This window comes from Carcharodon carcharias, chromosome 18 (assembly GCF_017639515.1).
Source record: "Carcharodon carcharias isolate sCarCar2 chromosome 18, sCarCar2.pri, whole genome shotgun sequence".
NCBI lineage: Eukaryota > Metazoa > Chordata > Chondrichthyes > Lamniformes > Lamnidae > Carcharodon > Carcharodon carcharias.
In genome coordinates this window covers 36,891,667-36,913,509 of record NC_054484.1, presented here as the reverse complement: position 1 = coordinate 36,913,509, position 21,843 = coordinate 36,891,667, and the positions used below count along the sequence as shown (strand labels likewise).

At 45.9% G+C, this 21,843-nt stretch overlaps 1 protein-coding gene across 1 annotated transcript in view; it reads right to left on the bottom strand.

Annotated features, from left to right (window-relative positions):
• Positions 1–2,747: 2,747 nt before the first annotated feature.
• LOC121290542 (NXPE family member 3-like) overlaps positions 2,748–21,843 on the bottom strand; it is a 65,810-nt gene continuing 46,714 nt past the window's right edge. The window contains exon 8 of the mRNA XM_041211041.1: positions 2,748–2,873. The gene's annotated coding sequence lies outside the window, so the exon portion shown is untranslated. The remainder of the gene's footprint in view (positions 2,874–21,843) is intronic.

The window sequence follows — 21,843 nt, the reverse complement described above, 5'->3', positions numbered from 1 at the left end:
GAGGGAGCTGGTGGATGCCAGTGCGATCCACAGTGGCCACACCTGTAGCAAGTGTTGGCTACTCGAGGAACTTTGGCTCAGTGTTGATGAGCTGGAGTCTGAGCTGTGGACACTGCGACACATCAGGGTTGGGGGTGGGGGGGAGCATTACCTGGACACTGTTTCGGGAGGCAGTCACACTCCTTAGATTAATTACATCAAATTCAGTCCATGGTCAGGGGCAGGAGGGTGTGACTGTGAGTGGGGCAGGTATGGGGATCCAGAAATTAGCTTTGGATGGGCTTCAGCCTGTGCCCTTGTCCAATAGGTATGAGCTTCTTGCTCCCAGTGTGAACGAGGGCACAGACTGCAGGAAGGATGAGCAAATTGACCACAGCATCATGGCACAGAGTGCAATTCAAGCGGGGGGAGAATGAGTAATGTGGTAGTAATAGGGGATAGCATAGTTAGGGGAATAGATACTGTTCTTTGCAGCAAAGGTAGAGAGTCCCGAAGGCTGTGTTACCTACCTGGTGACAAGGTTAAGGACGTCTCTTCTGGGCTGGAGAGGAACTTGGAGTGGGAGGGGAAGGATCCAGTTGTCGTGGTCCACCTAGGTAGCAACGACATAGGCAGGGCTAGGAAAGAGGTTCTGCTGAGAGACTACAAACAGCTCAGGGCTAAATTAAAAAGCAGAACCACAAAGGTAACAATCTCTGGATTACTACCTGAGCCATGTGTAAATTGGCATAGGGTACATAAGATTAGAGATGTAAATGCATGGCTCAAAAGTTGGCATGGGAAAAATAGGTGGGGCATGGGGCACCAGCACCAGTACTGGGGAAGGAGAGGGCTCTTCTCTTGGGACAGGCTTCATTTGAACAATGCAGCGACCAGTGTCCTGGTGAATTGTATAGCTAGGGTTGGAGATAGGGCTTTAAACTAATTAGTGGGGGGAAGGGTTCAACTGAAGGGAAGTTTAGAAAAACAAAAATAATCAAGACAGCGAAAAGGCGAACGTTAATCAAAGTGTGGCAGGAAGAGGCAAGAAATAAAGGCAGAAGAGTGCAACAGAAATGAGAACTAGAATGAGTAATAATGGTAAAAGGTCACAGCTTAATGCTCTTTATCTGAATGCACACAGCATTTGTAACAAGATATATGAGTTGACGGCACAAATAGAAATAAATCGATATGACTTGATAGCTTTTACAGGGACATGGTTGCAGGGTGACCAAGGGTGGGAACTCAGTAATCAAGGGTATTCGATGTTCCGGAAAAATAGGCAAAAAGGAAAAGCAGGTGGGGTAGCTTTGTTAATAAAGGAAGGTATCAGTGCGGTGGTGAGTAGTGATATAGGTACAATAGATCGTGATGTGGAATCAGTTTGGGTGGAAATAAGGAATAGCAAGGGGAAGAATCCATGGGTGGGAGTCATCTATAGGCCCCCAAAGAGTTGCCTCACTGTAGGACAAAGTGTAAATTGGGAAATAATGGAGGTGTGTAAGAAGGGCGCTACAGTTGTCATGGGTGATTTTAATCCGCATATTAACTGAACAAATCAGATTGGCAGGAGTAACATGGAAGATAAATTTGTAGAGTTCATCAGGGATTGTTTCTTAGAACAATACTTTGTAGAACTTACCCAGGAACAGGCTATTTTAGATCTAGTAATATGTAATGAGGTAGGATTAAAAAGAGGTCTCGTAGTTAAGGGTCCTCTAGGGGGCAGCAATCACAACATGGTAGAATTTTAAATTCAGTTTGAGGGCGAGCAACTCAGGTCTCAAACCTGTGTCCTCAACTTAAATAAGGGTAATTACAGAGGCAATTGAAGAAAGAGTTGTCTAAAGGAGGCTGAGAAAATAGACTAAGGGGAAGGTCAGTGGATGAGCAGTGGCAGACATTAAGCAGATATTTCATATGCTCAGCAAAAATTTATCTCGGTTAAAAAGGACTCAATGAGAAGGATAAACTACCTGTGGTTAACAAAAGAAGTCAAGGAGAATGGCAGGACAGGCATGAGGGGCCGAATGGCCTGCTCCTACTTCTTATGTTCTTATGTTCTAAAGAGGCAGTGTGCTCAGTGCTGAGGGTCACCGCAGCATTCATGCTCCATGTGGACTCTTCTAAGACAGAGAACATGGCACGCAAACCCTCAGGAACTTCTGCCAGATCCTCCTGCGCATTCTGCTGAACATCCAGCATCTGCCGTGTAATGGACAACTCCAGAGGCTCGTCATCTGCCTTGGACTTAGCATTGTCCTGGCCTCCAGCAGTCCTCCAGCCACTGGCATCCCAAATACACTTTGCCTCTGCCTGTTCCTCATACAAGTATGCCGTGCCCTCACCGCTGTGCACTGACATTGTAGCCGATGATCTAATGCCCACTGAGATGCTGGTATCTGTGCTTGTGCCTGGTGTAGAGAGCGGGTGTGATGCAGGTGCATTTGACAGGCACTGGTCCTCCGGCGTCAAGGGTGGCTCATCAGGGTCCTGCAATTATTTGCTGGATGGCGATCCTAGGGGAGGAAAATGACATGTCATCAGTAATAGTCATCACACTGTCACTGTCCATGCTAGGCAGGCTGGTGACACAATGGAGATCTGCATCATGGTGCCATCATTTTTTAGTGAACAATGTGGACTCCAGGTTTGAGGTTTCCATTACAGATGAGACAACACAACAATGTTTACACAAACTGACGCTCTCACATCTGTGCACTGCACTCTTACCTTTGTCAGAGACCCTCTGCCCCTCCATGACCCATGGGACAAGCTGGGCACTGGCACTCCATCTCTGAGGTATCCACCTCGTTCCTCGTCAATATGGACAGGTTTGGGTGGTCTCTGCCTGTCCTTGACCTCTTGATGGTGTTATGACTTCTGTTCTCCTGAAAGGACAGAGGAGCATTAATTAGTCCACTCTCTACCTGTAGGACCGTTGCAGCCTGGCCAACCCCACCTGAGGAACACCATGCAGGGCACATCCGAGTTGTGGCCCTCAACCTTCAAAGCAATCAGGCCAAGCAGGCAGAACTCACTGCCTTGGCCTGCGCTGATGTCATTGACAGTTTGCACTCAGGTTCTTACACCCATGAGCACCACAGCAGGGTAGACCAGCTGTTAACATTTCTCCGAACATATCTATGCAAACTCGATGCTTGCCCTTGCCGAGCACAGCAAATTGTTGAACTTTTGTGGGACTGCACCCACGTGCACCATACAACATCATGGCCGCTAACCTGGACTGCCAGCTCTGCCCATGCTTTTTTGGTCAGGTACAGTGGTCTCCTCTTGCCATCCCTGGCGATGAGGATGTCCTGCCTGCCACTGACTTCCTCCATGAGGATTCCCAGGCACTCATCAAGAACCAGAGGGGCGGGGGGACAGACTACCCACAGGACTGTCCCTCCAGCCTGGCATGTCCAGCAGGTGCAGAATGCCATTGCTGCTCAAAAAAAATGTTTTGTCAAACAACTCCAAAACTACAAAGTGTCCCGTGGCAGCCTTTAGGAAGCTGCCTCTGCTGTTTTTAAATCTCCCACCTGGTCGCCAATAGACCCAGTGCCCAACAGGCTCCTGCCCCCGCTGGCCCTTCCGACCATTGAGCAGACGCGTTTCACGCTGGGCAGCCCTTAATTGGCCACCCAGTGTGAAATTGCATTGGAAATGCGATCCCACCCAGGAGCTGATTTTACGTCCATTTCCGGGCCTGCCTACTTGGTCAGGTGACCTGTAAGTAAACTTGATCAAAGTACCTGATGGCACAGCTGCCCACAGAAATATATCCCAGCAAGATTTGTTTTCATAACTCTATTCATAATCATGAGAGCTTTAATTAGTTCAGTTTTCAGCTGATGAGCATCCTTAATAATGTGAATTTTCTCAGTCAGTCATGTTCAATAAGCTCCAGTGAATAACAGCAGCTTAACTGTACCGAAACTAAAGACAGACAGGCAGATTGAAGAATTGTGAACTCCAGTCAGTTCACACATCAGTTCTTTAATACAATGCACATCTGCATTGCTGTTTACATTTTAAAAAGAGAAAGTTATAAGCAACACTTACAAGTCTGGAATAGGATACCTTTGGTCATTTAATCTCTCCTGCCTTACTCCCTTTTCCAGACCTTCCTTTTTTGTTCTTTCCTCCCATCCTTTCTTTCCCTGCCTCGGTGCTTGCTTTAAACCTGTTACATCTCTATTTATTCCAGTTCTGATGAAAGGTCATTGTTATATTGTTATATTATTCTTAAAGTTCTAGGAACTAACTGTTATGTGAATATAAATCTGGGTTGTCACATTCACTGTCACACTGGGCATATGCCGAGTGACAATGCTGCAGTTTATCAGTCCACCAGCCACATGGAGAGCAGTAAGAAGTACACTGAAGAACTTCAGCATCTTGAGTCTAAAGTGTGGTTATTTCTAACTTATGGAGACCAGAAGACATAACATGGTGGTAGCAGGTGTCTGTGAGTAAAAACCCAAACATTTTAAACAAATTTAATGATGAATTGGATTGAAAAAATCAACCCGAATTAATGTCTAGAGACAGAAAAACTGAATGAATTGTGTGAAAATTAAGTGGCCAACACAGCAATAAACACACAGCTTCGACCCATGATGAATTGGGAGGCTGATGATGTCTTAGAGATACTAGAGAGCTGTGAACCGACATTTAGTAACTTTCTAAAAGGCGTACGTGAAGAAGGGCCTACAACATCCTTTTGTGGGCAAGAGAGAAAATGTTCAATTTATTTAATAGCTGGGAGCTGAGTGAAAATGCCAGTGAAAACTCAAAGGACAGAATTTTACGACAGCAGGATTTTACCTTCCCGCTGAAGTCAATGGGATTTATAACGGCTCGCCACATTTAGCAGCCCCATCCCCGCCAAAACAGGGCCATAAAATTCTGCCCAAAGTTTTGAAAAATTCAGCAGACATCACCAGCCAAAGCGAAATTATTGGATCTACTGATGTAAATTTCAAGGCCTGAGGCAGGAATCAGGTGAGACTGTTGACAATTTCTTAACAAGACTGAAAAACGCATTCAGAAAATGTAAATTCGATGACACAGATGGAAGGCTGCAAAATCAGCTCATTTCGAGCTCGGCACACACTGAAGTACAAAAAGATTTAATTGGAAAATACACAATTTCTCAGGTTGTAGACACTGCCAGAGCACATGGACCACAATTAAACAGATGAAGACACTAACTATCCAAATGGCTTATGTTCAATGGAGTCAAGAGAAAGGCTGAAGCAGTGAAACTGTAACAAGAGAATACACACCAGACTGAGAGAGAGATGTGCAAGAGTTGTGGACGACAACATGAGTTCACAGACAGAAGGAAATCTCTTGCGTATGGATCAACCTGCAGAGCTTGTGGAAAGCCCAATCAATGGGAAAAGATGTGCAGAAGAAATAAAGAAAATGGTAAACAAGTTATCAGAGACAGAGGAATGCGAGGAATGAGAAGTAAAATGAGCCAAACATCCATACCCTGGAAGATGACAATGAGTTTGAGGTCGCAATAGGCATAGGAACCACACAACTGCATGAAATGGCTGGCTGCACCAGTTCCCAAAGAAAGGAAATTCATATAACCATTCAGTTCAGGAAGACGGTGATAAATAAGCCCACAACCATAAACCTGAAGCTGAATCTTGACACCAGAGCACAGAGTAATATCATCCCGCTCAGGCTATATCAGAAGAACTTATCTGAAAATTTGAAAGAAAATGGGTACCCAAGGAAAGGCTCTCTGACACTGAGCAACAGTGTGTGAGAGAACTGAGATTCAACAGCTGGGAATAACCCAAATTAGATGGACACACAAAGGAAAAGCTGTTACAACAGAGGGAACCTTGCCACTCTGCAAGTAGATGCTTCTACAAAAGGACTGGAAGAAGCCCTGGTACAAGAGGGAAAACCAATAGTGTTTGCATCCATAGCTCTAACATCAGTTAAGACCAGATATGCAAAATAGAAAGAGATCTTTCGGCAACCATGTATGGACGTGAGACATTCCACACATATCTCTTGGAGAGAAAGTTCATAGTGGAGACTGATCATCATCCACTGGAGTGCTGGAGCAGATCTACAAGAAAAATCAGTATAGAGCTCCAGCAGGACTGCAAAGGTTACTCTTGAGGCTTCAGGGTTAAGGTTTTGAACTGAACTACAAGCCAGCAAAATAAATGGTGCTTAACAGATGCCCTATCTCAGTTGTTACCAAAGGAGGAATATGAGATCTAGGTACAAAGATGCATCACCTAGTGAACTTCACACCACTGAAACTGAGTCAAATTAGATACTGTGGGGAAACCCCAATGGAACAGACAGTTCTGCCATTAAAATGTGTTAAATGCCCATTAACTACAGTTTTAACCTAGAGGAAGAATCATCCCAGATTTACACTAAGTGCAGTAAGCGACCGGTTAAAATGGTGTTTTATCCATTGGCCGCAATGGCAGCTTCTCATGCCATATCATCCCAAACACACCATATTAATTATGCATTCCTGGGAAACACACTGTTTCAATGGCTGACAGGCTCTGATTCGCATGCCACGCCTTAACCTCATTGCTTCATCATGCCAGGTGCCACATTTAAAGTACAGCTGTGTGTACACCTCTCAGTGCTTCTAGCCTAGGGCTGCTGCAAATAAGACATGGCCCCAAAAGGTAAGAAGACTGCAGGCCCCAAGTTTAGTGATGCATCCCTCGAGCACCTTTTGGACATTGTGGAAGCCCATCGTGATGTCCTCTACCCACGCCCTGGCCACAGGAGGGACAGCAACATTACCACTCTGGCTTGGTAGGTGATGGCAGTGGCAGTGATCAGTGTCCCTCTGATCAGTGCCAAAGCTGCACAGAAGTGCTTGGCCGTCCATTGCAGTTAGAGTAGGAATGATCTGATCCATGCTATCAGGGTAAAGCAACTACCTCATCACTCTAAACTCACATACTCAAGCCCATCACACATTCACTGGCATCTCACTCACTGCCAACTCAAGGGACATCACTACTCACTTTCTCACACACACTATCACATCTCCATCTGGCCTCATCTGCTCTGGAGACTGCCTCCTCAGCCCTCACCATCTTGAGGCCACTTGCACAGATCAACATGTGTCCCCAAACAAATCCTGGGATACCCTCCTTTCCCAGTACAGCCCTCACTCTGCAGCCTCTTCCCTTGCCTGAGGCTGCTTCTCCCCCTTCCCCAACAAGCCCTAGCCCTGCAGCCATTGAAAAGCCACCCCCACCAGGCTGGTCTGCCTGTCAGCTCCCCTAAAAGCGATGTGGTGCTGTCTGTGAAGCCTGGCGCTGATGACTGCGAGTGCTGCCTGAAGCAAGATAGGAAAACAAACCTCAAAGTCCCAAGCAAAGTGCAGCTTGTCAGGTGCACGTTATTTATATGCAGTTGTCTGTTTAAAGTCTATGGATTATTGTTATTGCATTCACACCTTGTGGGCAGACAATCCAGCATGGGGGCACTAGTCCAGCGGGCTAGCCTTATAATGAGATGTAGAAGTATTACAACGAGGTTCCCAACGTCTGACTGTGGGAAATGTGGCCTGCGATCGACAGGCTGAGCGGACAATTGCAAACTGGTTTCACAACATCATGAAACCGATTTTGGCCTTTTCGCCATATTGTCCGACGCCAGCAATCACGGAAAATTCTGCCCTAGGCGCCTGGCTTTAACACCGTAGGCACTGGTTTCCTGGGCTGACAAGTCCTTTATCTTCCTTTCTCTACCACGTCAAGTGGTGCTACCCCCTCTGGTTTTAGCATAAGTAGAGGCAGGCTGCTCATTCCCTTGCTCTGAATACTCAGATGCTCTTGGTCAACATCCTCTGGGTTTTGGAGACTCTGAGAACACTTTCAAAAACTGCCCCAATTGCATCTCTACAGGGGCAAACTCAGCCATTGGGGCAGGATGCAGCATGTGGGGCTTTGACTGAGGAGAGAGGCAAGTTTATGTCTTGTGGTTGTGTTTATATTTAATTCTGTCACCAGGTAGCTAGGAAACCCCCATCTCTCCATCGCCAATGGCCAGGCATGCAGAGATCCAGCTTATGCCCATTGCCCTGTCCTCCACAGCTGTCAAGGTGGAGATGATTGGAAGATCACCTCTGATTCTCAGCCTCTCCCTGGTCTCCCTGCTCTCTTCACCTCAAAGGAGAGAAGGAAGACACTTATAAGTGTGATATGTGGAATGTGTTGAGATGGGAAGACAACATTTTTGGAGGTCACTGTAAAGAATGGATGTTCTACTTCTATAAGGCTGAGTGTTACTGGTGGCTGTTCAGATTCTTTTTTATTCACTCATGGGATGTGGGCATTACTAGGCCAACATTTATTGCCAGCATCCCTAATTGGGGATGTGAAGGCATGCCTCAGCAGAGAGCGATGGGAACTTGTCTGGGAAGTGATGTGCTGGAGAGAGGCTGAGAAGGCAGAGTACAGGAGTTTATACTTGAATATGCCATGCTACTAATGTCTCATCGCTTCATTAAACCTCTTGTGACATTTGCTATGAAGAAATATTAATGTCTATAATGTTATTAGAAATTATTGTTAAATTGGATTTGTAGTAGGGTCTGCATCTATGTATGTGTCTGTGTGTGGCTTAATTGGTTTAAAACCAGCTAATCTTGGTGCTTTGATGTAAAGTAGTTTTGAGATGTTAATTAGATAGATGTAAGGAATTAAAAGGTAAAGTGCAATTTGCATTTGTTGAATAAACCATTCAAAAGAATGGGTGAAATCTTGCACCTAGTTGGGAGACACCAAACAATGTTTATATTACTGATACAATTGGTGGAATGAAAGGATTATTGTTAGAAGTAAAATTTAAAAACCTAGTAATACAATGAAAAATTTACATTCAATGGGGAAGCTAGGTATAAACAGAAAGGAGTTTGTGTGTGTGAGTCAGAGGCATTTAAGATCTAACCAGCCTATAAGCCTACAACTGTGTCTGGAAAAGAACGTAATTTTGAATTTGTAAGGTCAAATGTGCTTTGCCTGGTGTCTGTTTAAAGTCTATGGGTTATTGTTACCTTGGTGAAGGTTTACCTGGGAGTGATTAATTTGGGGATTTGTTTAAAAGTTATTATGATAGTAATTTGTAGACATGTGTACGTGTTTAATTAGTTGTTAAATTAATAAATGTTTAATTTAGTTTTATATGAAAACCTCTTGAGGCTTGATGGCTTTATTCCTGAATTCAAAGCTGCATCTCAAACATACCAATTGAAAATATAGGTTATGACAGTTGTTCAAGTTTCCCTCTGGGATTTAAACAACCCTGCCTTTACCAACTGCTGTGTCATAACATACTGTATCCAAGAGCAAGGCACCACATTCCAGCTGCTGACATTCTCAGCCACCTCCGGAAATGCCGACTTGTGTTCTGTGACTGCCTTCTTCCTCCCATTCACAGGGAACAGAATCATCCTGCGGGCCCTTACAACTCACAGTATCATGTCCATGGATGCGTCAGAGATGCTTGGTGCTGCATTTCCATGGTTCATCGGTCAACTTCCTGGTTCTGTCATGACTCTTTCACAATGTTTCAACTTAGATTCTTGATAAGCAAAGGGGTGAAAGATTAGCAGGAGTATACAGGAATGTGGAGTTGAGGCTACAATCAGATCAGCCATGATCTTATTGAATGGCGGCGGAGCAGGCTTGAGGGGCCGAATGGTCTACTCCTATTCCTATTTCTTATGTTCTTATGTTAGAGAGTGAAGGGGAAAGTTAGGTTTTGTCAGGTTTTCTGGCTTTAAATAACATAAAGTCATTTCGATTTTCCCTATGCAATAAGTGCTTGAGTTGCCCACACTTTATTAACTCTAATTATAAACAGGCTCCCGTTTGGATTGCCATTGAGCAAAATGCACATTGATGAACAGCAACAGGAAATTTCATCCATGATGCTCAATGCATCAGCCATGGCCCGCGTGGACTCCTCCACCACTGACACCAAGCCAAGCAGAGCCTCATGTATCTCCACCAGATGCTCCTGCACACCCAGCCACATGTCAGCAGTTGGCTGCATGACCCACGACTCCAGAGGCTCATCATCTGCCACGGACGGAGCATGTGCTTGGGCCCCTTCGGTCCTCCGAATGCTGGTGCCATCGGCACTCTCTGTCTCAACCAGCTGCTCCAGCAACTGTGAATTGCCCTCACTGCTGTGATCCGGGACACTAGCCAAAGATATGATGCCCACCAAGGTGCCAGTATCTGTGCTAGTGCCTGCCTGGCAGAGATGGTGTGACACTTCTAAAGATGCAACTTCGTGCCCCTCAGGTGTAAGGGGGTGCCCTGCTGCTCTGGTTCCCGGCCCCTGCGCCGATGATGCCGAAAGGAAGAGTAAGGAAATGCAATCAGTTAGCCTGTGGGCAATGTCACTGTACATGCCTGTCCCCCGGATCATCATGTGCTCATCATTCCACATGCACTGGGCAAGCCACATTGATAACATCACTCATTCAACAATCAGCAATGGCATGGATGTTGGGAGACTACTGGTGACTTGAGTGCTGGCCATACATACCTGCCCGTGGAACCCCAGCCTCTTTGGCTACAGCGGACCTGGGTGTGTGGCGCCTCTCCAGCTTGAGGGCCTCCTGTGCTCAAAACAGCTAGGCAGCCAATTCTGGCCTGGCCCACCACCAGTCCTCAGCCGCTCAGCGCTGTTAGAGAATTCTTCTCCTGTAAGTGATAAGATTGTATTGATAAGCGATAGTTGTACCGTCAATCTCCTCGCGGCCAGCCCACCTGGCACTCACACAAATATGCCTAATGTGACCTTCGCACACACACCCCCACCCCCCCCCATGCTGCCTTCATCACAGTTGGGAACACACAGTTGTACCAGCCATTGCAAGGAGGCACAATGACGTGGAGCGCACAGAGCAGCAATTCCATCTGTGCCACAGGACCTTGAAGATCCCCTCACACCATGTCATCACCCTGACTTCCACATGTCGTGGAGTTCAACCAATGCGCCTGGGTGCAGCTCCTCCAGGTTGACCCCACCACAGTCATGTGGGTGTCAGTCCACCACATGCTGCGGGTGCAGAACCTATCTCATCACAACCCTCTCATGCTGACGAATGCATAGGCAATATCTGGTGGCCCGCCCAGCTAAGGACACGTGCCATCATTGCACTCAGGCCACTCAGGCATGGGTGGTCTGCCAGTGGGGCACAGGGTTACATGATGGGTGAAGTGAATGATGCCAAAATGCTACTCACCCTTCCCGTGCGCAGCAGGTCGTTGAAGCGCTTGCGGCACTGGGTCCATGAGCACCGCACCACGCCGTGGGAGCTCATGATCTCTGCAACCTCCTCCCACACAAGTCAAGCGGGGTGGCCTCCTCCTCGTGTCTTCTGGGACAAGCATATCCCGCCGTGCTGCCACCTCCTCAAGGAGGGCAGCAAGGCACCCATCAGAAAACCTGGGTGCACAGTCGCCTTATCCTCCTGCATGGCTGTATTAGATGTGCCTTGCCCCCAACCTCTGGCTATGTACAGCTACCTTGGTGTGGCTACAGCTTGGCCTTTAAACAGTCCGTCGGCTCGCCATGGGACTCGGCGGCGATTGCCGTTCTGCCTGCGCCTGCACGCTCCCGCTGTCCCCGGGAGTCGCCAGACACGCTGGGCGGGCCTTAATTGGCATGCCTGCACAAAATGGAGGCGCGGTCCCAATCCTCGGGTGCGGTGCCCAGACCGTTCATAATTTTTCAGGAGTGGTCTAACAAGGCCTTGGAATAGATGAAGTATGACTTCCACCCCCTTGTATTCTAGGTCTCTGGGTATAAAGGCCAGCAGTAAAATAGCCTTTTTGATTATTTTCTATATCTGTTCATGACATTTTAATGAGCTGTGGTGCACATGTATTTAAAGATTTGCCAGATCTGCTGAGTAATTGCAACATTTCCTGTTTTCATATCTGGATTTCCAGCATCCATATTATTTTGTTTTGGTTATGGAATGTGTATGTGGCTCTCATATTGTCCACAGGAAGAGAAAATCTATCTCAGGATGCAAGGCCCTTTCCTCTTCTCTCTGACCCACTCCACTCCCCGAGCAATGGAGTTGCAACAATGTGCAGTAAATTCTGTCCACAGTGTCAATCTGTTCACTTCTCATGTGAACACCAGCTTTTTCAGCTCCTTGCCCCAATGCTTGCTCCAGAGGGGAAAAAAACTGACCTGCATTTATATAGCGCTGTTCATGGCCACCGGGCATTTCAAAGCACTTTACAGCTGAGGAAGTACTTTTTTGAAGTGTGGCAACCGTTCTGGGAAACGTGGCAACCAGCATGCACACAAACAACATTGTGACGATGACCAATTAATCTGTATTTTTTTGATATTAAGGGGTAAATATTGGTCAGGACATCGGCGATTACTCGCCTGCTCTTCTTCACAGGACTGCCATGAAATCTTTTACATCCACCTGAACAGACAGCCAGGGCCTCCATTTAATGGCTCAGCCGAAAGACGGCACCATTTTCTTTTCGTTCATTCATTCACAGGGTGTGGACATCACTGGCTAGTCCAGCATTTATTGCCCATCCCTAGGTGCCCTTGAGAAGATGGTGGTCAGCCGCCTTCTTGAACCGCTGCCGTCCACTAGGTGTAGGTACACCCACAGTGCTGTTGGGAAGGGAGTTCCAGGATTTTGATCTTGCGACTGTGAAAGAACAGTGATATAGTTCCAAGTCAGGATAATATGTAGCTTGGAGGGGAACTTGCAGGTGGTGGTGTTCCCATGCGTCTGCTGCCCTTGTCCTTCTAGATGGTAGAGATCTTGGGTTTTGAAGGTGCTGTCGAAGGAGACTTGGTGACTTGCTGCAGTGCGTCTTGTAGATGGTACACACTGCTGCCACTGTTCGTCAGTGGTGGAAGGAGTTAATGTTTGTGGATGGGGTGCCAATCAAGCGGGCTGCTTTGTCCTGGATGGTGTCGAGCTTCTTGAGTATTGTTGGAGCTGCACTCATCCAAATGGAAAGTATTACATCACACTCCTGACTTGTTCCATGTAGATGCTGAACAGGTTTTGGGAAGTCAGGAGATGAGTTACTCTCTGCAGAATTTGCAGTCTCTGACCTGCTCTGGTAGCCACAGCATTTATATGGCTAGTCCAGTTTAGTTTCTGGTCAATGGTAATCCCCAGATGTTGATAGTGGGGAATTCAGTGATGTAATGCCATTGAATGTCAAGGGTTGACGGTTAGGTTCTGTCTTGTTGGAGATTGTCATTGTTTGGCACTTGCGTGGCTCAAATGTTACTTGCCACTTGTCAGTCCAAGCCTGGATTTTGTCCAGGTCTTACTGCATTTGAACATGGATTGCTTCAGTATCTGAGGAATTGCGAATGGTTGAACATTGTGCAATCATCAGCGAACATCTCCACTTCTGACCTTATGATGGAAGGAAGGTGATTGATGAAGCAGCTGAAGATGGTTGGGCCAAGGTTGCCAACCTGAGGAACTCCTGCAGTGATGCCCTGGAGCTGAGATGACTGACCTCCAATGACCACAATCACCTTTCTTTGTGCTTAAGTATGACTTCAACCAGTGGAGAGTTTTCCCCCTGAATCCCATTGACTCCAGTTTTGTTAGGACTCCTTAATGCCACACTCAAATGCTGTCTTGAAATCAAGGGCAGTCACTCTCAACTCACCTCAGGAGTTCAGGTCTTATTTCCATGTTCATATCAAGGCTGTAATGAGGTCAGGAGCTGAGTGGTCCTGGTAGAACACAAACTGAGCCTCACTGCGCAGGGTATTGCTGAAAAAGTGCCGCTTGGTAGCACTGTTGAAGACATCTTCCATCCCTTTGCTGATGATTGAGAGTAGACTGATGGGGTGGTAATTGGCCAGGTTGGATTTGTCCTACTTTTTGTGTACAGGACACAGCTGTGCAATTTTCCACATTGTTGGGTAGATGCCATTGTTGTAGCTGTACTGGAACAGCTTGGCTAGGGGCATGGCTAGCTCTAGAGCCCAAGTCTTCAGTATTATTGCCAGAATGTTGTTACAGCCCTTAGCCTTTGCAGTATACAATGCTTTCAGCTGTTTCTCGATATCACATGGAATGAATTAAATTGGCTGAAGACAGGCATCTGTGATGCTGTGGACCTCCAGAGGAGGCTGAGATAGATCATCCGCTCAGAACTTCTGGCTGAAGTTTGTTGCAAATGCTTCAGCCTTATCTTTTGCACTGATGTGCTGGGCCTCCTCCTCCTGTTAGTTGTTTAACTGTCCACCATTATTCATGGCTGGATGTGGCAAGACTGCAGAGCTTAGGTCTGATCCATTGGTTGTGGGATTGCTTAGCTCTGTCTATCACTTGCTGCTTCTGCTGTTTGGCAAACAATAGTCCTGTGTTGTAGCTTCACCAGGTTGATGCCTCGTTTTTAGATATACCCGGTTCTGCTCCTGCACCTGTCATTGAACCAGGGTTGATCCCGCTTGGTGGTAATGGTATTGTGGGGGATATGCCAGGCCATAAGGTTATAGATTGAGGTTGAATTCAAGTATGCCGCTGCTGATGGCCCACAGCGCCTCATAGATGTCCAGTTTTCAGTTTCTATATGTGTTCAAAATCTATCCCATTTAGCACGGTGGTAGTGTCACACAACACGATGGAGGCTATCTTCAATGTGAAGGCAGGACTTGGTCTTCACAAGGACTGTGTGGTGTGACTCTACTGATACTGTCATGGACAGATGCATCTGAAACAGGTAGATTGGTGAGGACGAGGTCAAGTAAGTTTTTCCCTTTTGTTGGTTCCGTCACCACCTGCTGTAGGCCCAGTGTGGCAGTTATGTCCTTCAGGACTCGGTCAGCTTGGCCAGGAGTGGAGCGCCCGAGCCACTCTTGGTGAAGGACATTGAATTCCCCCATCCAGAGTACATTCTGTGCCCTTGCCACGCTCAGTGCTTCTTCCAAATGGTGTTCAACATGGAGGAATACAGATTCATCAGCTGAAGGGCAAAGTAGGTGGTAATCAGCAGATTTCCTTTCCTCCATTTGACCTGATGCCACGAAACCTTGTGGGGTTCAGAGTCAATTTTGAGAACCTCCAGGGCAACTCCGTCCTGAGTGCATATCACTGTGCTGCCATCTCTGGTGGTCTGCCCTTCTGAATGGGACATGATATACCCAGAGATGGTGGTGTCTGGGATATTGCCTATGAGGTATGATTCCATGAGTATGACAAAGTCAGGCTGTTGCTTGACTAGTCTGTTGGACAGTGCTCCTAATTTTAGCACAAGCCCACAATTGTTAGTAAGAGGGGCTTTGTGGGGTCAGCAGGGCTGTGTTTGCCGTTGTCCTTTCTGGTCCCTAGGTCAATTCTGGGTCCACCTGGTTTCATTCCCTTCAGGCTTTGTAGTATTTTAATATAACTGAGCAGCTATTTCAGAGTCAAACACACACATTGCCATGGCTGTGCAGTCACATGTAGGCCAGACATGGTAAGGACAGCAGATTTCCTTCCCTTTAGTGAACCAAATGGATTTTTACAAAAATAGACAATGATTTCATGGTCACCATTACTGAGACTATCTTTTTAATCCCAGATTTGTTAATTGAATTTAAATTCCACCAACTGCCATGGTTAGCTTGAACCCATGTCTCCAGGGCATTAGCCTGCACAGGTCTTTAGATTACTACTTCAGTGATGTTACCACTACACCACTGCCTCCCCAGCAATGCACCACTTCCTCAGTACTGCACTGCAGTGTAACTCTTTTGATCCAACCAAATAAACTAAATTAAGAAAATCAGGGATAAAGTAAAAGGCAGCCCCTTAAAGGAAAACTGCAAAAACAAAGACAACACTTGAAGGAAACTTGCGAACATTAAACCAAAATGTGATTAGCAGGGTCAATAAAACATCCAGTCCCCTTGGCACCTGCTGAGCACAGAAGGCCTCGACAGTGCCGACAGACACCGCCTACTCATTCTCCAGGGATACCCGACCGCGAACATAGCCAAGGAAGAGGGGCAGACAGTCAGGTTGGATTACCCCCTCGATCAAGCACTGCCTGGACCTGTTAATGGCCAATTTGGCCAGACCCAGGAGCAGGTTCACGAGGAGGTCCTCCCCCAACCCGGCCCCCTCCACATCGGGAGTGCACTGCAGTGTAACTCTTTTGAGTCAACCAAATAAACTAAATTAACAAAATCAGGGACAAAGTAAAAGGCAGCCCCTTAAAGGGAAACTGCAAAAGCAAAAGACAAAATTTAAAGGAAACTTTGCAAACATTAAACCAAAATGCGATTAACAGGGTCAGTAAAACACCCAGTCCCCGCGGTGCCCACTGAGCACAGTGGGCCTCGTCGGTGCTGGCAGACACTGCGTGCTCCCTCTCCAGGGACACCCGGCCACGAACATAGCCACAGAAGTTGGGCAGACAGTCAGGCTGGATGACCCCCTCGATCACCCACTGCCTGGACAAATTAATGGCCAACTTGGCCAGGCGCAGAAGCAGGTTCACATGGAGCTCCTCCTCCCTCCAGGCCCCACCCCCCCCTCCACACCAGGTGTGCACTGTAGTGTGGTCAGCCTTGATTTGGATACGTGATAACAAGTTTTGTGAGGTAGCTCCATAATGCATTGTGCCTCAATTCTACCACAATTAATCAGAAGAGGTAAGCTGCAGTGGATTCTGTTATGAGTTCTTTAGATATCTCAATAATGAGATCTTCTGACTCATATATTTAAATGTAACCCCTTTATTGTTAACCTTTAACTATCTAGATCCCAGGCTACTGTCATGCATGATGCTTTTACCTACACGCAGGCTGGTTCCAGAGTGTTCTCTCTAGTCTATTCTCTCAGTCTATTACCATGTGACTCTATGCATCATACTGTGGGCGGTGCTATTCTCCTGTCCCACCTTAACCCATGCTCTGCTGAGCACCTTTACATTGCAGTGGCATGCAGGCACACACTACATCATACAACAAACTATAGGGCAACTTCCCCTGTCCTCCAGCCTACAAGGTTACAAGGGATTGAAAATCATCATGTTTCAATGTGAAAGCTCAGAAATAAGGCAAAAATACTACCTATAATCAGGATTATCCTGATATATTTAATGATGCACAGTTTTTTTTTATTTATTCTTTCACAGGACCTGGCTAAGCCAACATTTATTGCCCATTCCTGATCATCCTTGAGAAGGTGGTGGTGAGCCACTGTTATCTTTTTAAGATAATATTTTTTTCTTATTTTAGAATAGCAAGACATTTTCACACTATGAAAGTTATGCTCTCACGTCATTTACCATCCATTTTATAGCCATGTTTTTGTAACACAAAAGAATTAAACCATAAAAGGTAACTGATTTATAGTTTCCAGATGTAAACAGATAGAATTGCACAATTGCATGTGGTAAATATGGAACTTCTCTCCTTCCTTTCAGCTTTTCCCATATTACATGGGTTTACCACAATGCTGCTTGATCACGCTTCAATGATTTTTCTTTTCCCACCCATTTCAATTATTTTTAAATGTATTTCCATCCATTGTTTTATCTCTACCTTTTAGCCTATTTCGATTCGTTCACCCCACCCATCCCTACTAGGGCTATCTGTACCTTGCTTGTCTTGCTTTCTACCCTTAATTAGCACATTCCTTAGATAATATCATCACCTTCAACACCTCTTTGTCCTTTTGTCTATGACATCTTTTGGCTATCTCCACCTATCACTGGCCCTCTATTCAGCTCTACCTTTCCCACCCGCAGCCCCCCCCCCCTCCCTTAATCCAGTTTATATTTCACCTCTCTTCTATTTTTACTTAGTTCTGTTGACTCGAGTCATACGGACTCGAAACGTTAACTGTGTTCCTCTCCGCAGATGCTGCCAGACCTGCTGAGCTTTTCCAGGTATTTTTAATTTTATTTTTGTTTTGGATTTCCAGCATTCACAGTTTTTTGCTTTTAGCTTTTGAACTAACTTGTGTAGCCACTCTCTGCCCACTTAATTATCAAAACATTAAGAAGTACTTCTGCTGTTCAGTTATAAAATAAACTTCTCGGTGCCTCCAAGTCATAAGGCATGATGTTTTCAATAATCCGATTGCAAGTAACTGTCAATTTGTATAACGCATTTACTGCAGCAATAGTTTCTGCAAAGACAATATTCTTGCACCTGATCGGATTTAGACATTTCCAACCATTTTTTCATACAACTATGTGGAGATAGTCAGGATATTGCATTACTCGCTGCAACATTGAGATAAGCTTTCAAAAGAAAATCTGAGTTGTGTTACCCCAGGACATCACTTGTAAGTGCTTCATGATTTCTGAGAGAGAAATCGAATTTTTACTTTTGCCCACAAATGCTGCCAATTCTAAATGATAGAGAAGGGGACAGCACAGCATTGTGAAACATGGGATTCAACTTAAGATTCCCCTTAGACTGAATTCTGGTTTCTGTCAGGTTGTGGTAAATGCTAATTGAAAGCCGTGTGCATCCCAACAGAGAAAAAGGGATAGAGAAGGTGGCTCTGCAATGTCAGGAAAGGCACCAGAAGTTACAATGCCAGTCATACTGGACTACTCTGATATACCTTTGTGAGGTGATAGATTGGCACTAACTGAGATGTCATTTATTTGGTATCTACTACAATTCACTTTCACAGTCACAACTTCCTCAGTGACTGTTTCCAGCTTTGGCTTCTCCCAAGTGGATCCTAACTGAAATCCTATACTTCTTGTTTCAGATCCACCCATGATTGCAGATAGTCAGTGTTCATCAAACTATTGCTTTGCCACACTCTATGATACACAATCAAACTCCAGTATCATCACATACACATTCTCAGTTTTTCTCTTCAGCAGCATCGATTCATTCTATCTCACAGTTATCCTGAACTGCAGTTCCATTCCATCCTTCAACTCAACCAACACTTTAACAAAAAACTTTCTCTTCCTTTGGGGTGTCAAGATCCACACAACAACATTAAGAGTGGAATCGTCCCAAATTTGCACTAAGTGCAGTATGTCAAGAAAACAAGAAGTTGTAATATTTTCCTTCTGTTAATAACCCTGCCATATTTCTTATGTACTGGCTGTTGGGTGCTTTTGGAGTAAATAGGGTAATTGGAGTGAGAGCCAGGTGACTGCAAGAGTCTAAACCAACAGTAAGAAGTGGTTTTGATATGTTAATGAACCAAGAGGAACTTAATCAGAGTTTTACATAAAGCATTAATAGGAGTGGTTTTGAATTGAGTTGTTTTAGTTTGAAGGGAGATATATGCAGGTTGTAAAAAGGTGTAAGTAAGGTAAAGATAGACTTATAAAAAACAAAATTACCCTAACAGCTAGGGTAAAGAAACAAGTTTAATCAATTCTGGGAAGAAAGCATTTCTGAAGAGACTGGCTGAGACAATAGAGAAATCAAAGGGAAATACTGAAGCCCAGGTGGGGGTAGCTGCTTAGATCTCCCAGAAGAAAGCAGAATAGCTGGTCAGAACACGCAGAAGAGTGTGAACAAGGCCAGACTGGGATAACCAGGTGCTGTCAGCCTCAGAGGACACACCAAGGCATAAGAGGTGCTGTATGTTTTTTTTATTCACTCACAGAATGTGGGCTTCACTGGCTGGGCCAGCATTTATTGCCCAGTCCTAGTTGCCATTGAGAAGGCAGTGGTGAGCTGCCTTCTTGAACCGCTGCAGCCTACGTGGTTCAGGTACACCCACAGTGCTGTTAGGAAGTGAGTTCCAGGGTTTTGGCCCAGCGACAGTGAAGGAATGGAGATATATTTCCAAGTCAGTATGGTGAGTGACTTGGAGGGGAACCTGCAGGTGGTGGTATGAGGGAATGTTACTTGCCACTTGTCAGCCAAATCCTGGATATTGTCCAGGTCTTGCCACATTTGGACATGGATTGCTTCAGTATCTGAGGAGTCACGAATGGTCCTGAGCATTGTGCAGTCATCAGCAAAGATCCGCACTTCTGACCTTATGGTGGAAGGACGGTCATTGATGAAGCAGCTGAAGATGGCTGGGCCAAGGTCAATGCCCTGAGGAACTCCTGCAGTGATGTCCTGGAGCTGAGATGACTGACCTCAAACAACCACAACCATCTTCCTTTGTACTAGGTATGACTCCAAGGGAAGATGGTTGTGGTTGTTGGAGGTCAGTCACCTCAGCTCCAGGGCATCATTGCATGTCCAAATGCAGCAAGACCTGGACAATATCCAGGCTTGGGCTGACAAGTGGCAAGTATCATTCATGCCACCCAAGTGTCAGGCAATGACCATCTCCAACAAGAGAGAATCCAACCATCACTCCTTGATGTTCAATGGCATAACCATAACTGAATCCCCCACTATCAACATCCTAGGGGTTACCATTGACCAAAAACTGAACTGGACAAGCTACTCACCATCCTGACTTGGAAATACATCAACATTCCTGCACTGTCGCTGGGTCAAAATCTTGGAACTCCCTAAAATCACTGTGGGTGTACCTACACCACATGGACTGCAGCAGTTCAAGAAGGCAGCTCACCACCACCTTATCAAGGGCAATTAGAAATGGGCAATAAATGCTGGCCTAGCCAGTGATGCCCACGTACCATGAACGAATAAAAAACATTTTTCCCCAGCAACAGTAAAGGAACGATGGTATATTTCCAAGTCAGGATGATGAGAGGCTTGGAGGGGAACTTCCAGGTGGTGGTGTTCCCATCATCTGCTGCCCTTGTCCTTCTAGATAGTAGTGGTCATGTGTTTGGAAGGTGTTGTCAAAGGAGCCTTGGTAAGTTCCTGCAGTGCCTCTTGTAGATGGTACACAGTTCTATCACTGTGCGTCAGTGGTGGAAGGAGTAAATGTTTATGGATGGGATGCCAGTCAAGTGGGTTACTTTGTCCTGGACAGTGTCAAGCCGCTTGAGTGTTGCGGGAGGTGCACTCATCCAGGCAAGTGGAGAGCATTCCATCACACTCTGACTTGAGCCTTGTAGATGGTGAACAGGCTTTGGGGAGTCAGGAGGTGAGTTACATGCCGCAGAATTCCCAGCCTCTGACCTGCTCTTGTAGCCACAGTATTTATATGGCTAGTCCAGTTCAATTTCTGGTCAATGGTAACCACCCCCCCCAAGTTGTTGATTTCTCCTCTTTCCAACAGTACAATGTCTTCCAAAATCCTTATTCCCACCCAATCTCCCTTTTTGCCTTCTCTGTCTTTTATGAATATATTTGAATAAGTACCTTCTGCCCCAGAACTGGTTCCAATGCCCCAAGAATCTAAAGCCCTCCCTCCTGCACCATGCCTCAAGCCATGCATTGATCCTATCTTCCTATTTCTACTCTGGCTAGCACGTGGCACTGGGAGTAATCCAGGAATTAATGCCTTCGAGGTCCTACTTCTAAACTTCTTCCCTAGCTCCTGAAAATTTGACCATAGGACCACAATCCCTCTCCTCTCTATGTCACTGGTATCAACATATAAAACAAGTTCTGGTTCACACCCTTCCCCTGAAGAATATTCTGCACCCTGGTCATGATGTCCTTTACCCTGGCACCAGGGAGGCAACACACTATGTGGGAGTCATGGTGACAGTTACAGAAATGCCTGTCTGCCCTACCCCCTGAGTCTCCTATTACACTTGGTTGGTCCCTCTTGTGTAGTTTCTTGCCCATTGGTGCCATAGTCAACTGCACTCATTCAATGCATTCCTTTCTCACTCTCTGTATCCTGAGCTTTCAATTAGTTTTCTTCATTTAACTGAGATGAACTTCCATTGATAATGAGCAAGCTGGAGTTTGCTGCACTCACAGCAACACAAAACTGTTCTACTCTACCCT